Raw genomic sequence first — 1,237 nt, forward strand, 5'->3', positions numbered from 1 at the left:
AACAGTGAGAGGCCCGCGTACCGCCAAAAAAAAAAAAAAAAAAAAAAAAAAAATCAAACCTTTTCTGCCAGCCATTGGGAAAACTCCTAGATTTGGAGTTGAAAGGATCCCCGGGTCAGCTGAGCCCCTGGGCCTTCAGTCAAGGTAACCAAGCCCCAGCATGAGCTCGTCCAGGTGGGCAGGTTTCAGACCAAGGTTTAATGCTGTGTGCATTCACGCACCAAAACTATAGAAAGTCTAAGTTGCACTGTGGACTTCCTTGAGGTTGGTCCACCCCAAGAGCTTGGGCTGCTCCAGACTCAGATGGAAGGAGGCAGCACTAGATACCAGAGGAGGGGTCTGAGGGGGGTTGTTTTCATTAATTTTTCTTCTTAAACTTGCCGTTGAAGTAGGGCACCCAGTCCAGAATCAGTCTCAGTCGGTGGCCCACACCAGCCCCGTGGCACCTGCCACGGGAATCCAGTTTCTGGCCAGCTTCTGGCAGTGTGGGCCCAGGAGTCTGCTTAGCCTCACGGTGCCAGCGTCCCAGCTCAGGGTGACCCTAGCCCCGGGGCCACCTGCTGAAACTAAACTCATCTTTAAGGCGTGTTTATATTCATTGTTTTAATAATAATCTGCCACAGTTGAACATCACTCCACAGTTTACAAAGTGTTTCCACGGTCGTCTCATGTGGTCTTCATAGAAATCTCGGAGGTAGAACTGACACTGTTCCTTCTTCTTCAGGGTCTCCTCACACTTGCTGGTCCTTCTGCCTGGAATGCTTCCTCCACCCCCATTATTTGCCTGCATCACTCTCTGCCTCCTTCTTTGTCACTTCCTAAGAAGGCTGGCCCTGATCCTGCAGCCCAGGTTAGGAACCTGGTGTTACACACTCTCTTCACACAATGGTAGTTAAATAATTAGGTAATTACTTTATGACTGGCTCCCCCACTAGCTGAGGCTCCATGAGGACAGGGCCTTGTCGTACCTGTATATGTCACATACCACTGTGCCTGACACACTGTGGTGCTCATTATACATGTATATGTGTGTGTGTATGAATATCTATGTATATATACGTATATGTATAAAATGAATGATTTTCACTCGATAGACGAGGAAATCAAAAGCCTACAGTCTAAGCCACTGTGGGAAGCTGTTTTGTTTGTTACCCACAGTAAGAAATTTATTATTCATCATGACCCCAGGAAACATGCATCCACACACACATACAACAGGGGTTAACTTATTGTGAAC

At 47.5% G+C, this 1,237-nt stretch overlaps 1 pseudogene; it reads right to left on the reverse strand.

Annotated features, from left to right (window-relative positions):
* Positions 1-358: 358 nt before the first annotated feature.
* LOC132593592 (cytochrome b-c1 complex subunit 10 pseudogene) lies at positions 359-576 on the reverse strand (annotated as a pseudogene).
* Positions 577-1,237: the final 661 nt, after the last annotated feature.

This window comes from Globicephala melas, chromosome 16, assembly GCF_963455315.2.
Source record: "Globicephala melas chromosome 16, mGloMel1.2, whole genome shotgun sequence".
Taxonomy (NCBI): Eukaryota; Metazoa; Chordata; class Mammalia; order Artiodactyla; family Delphinidae; genus Globicephala; species Globicephala melas.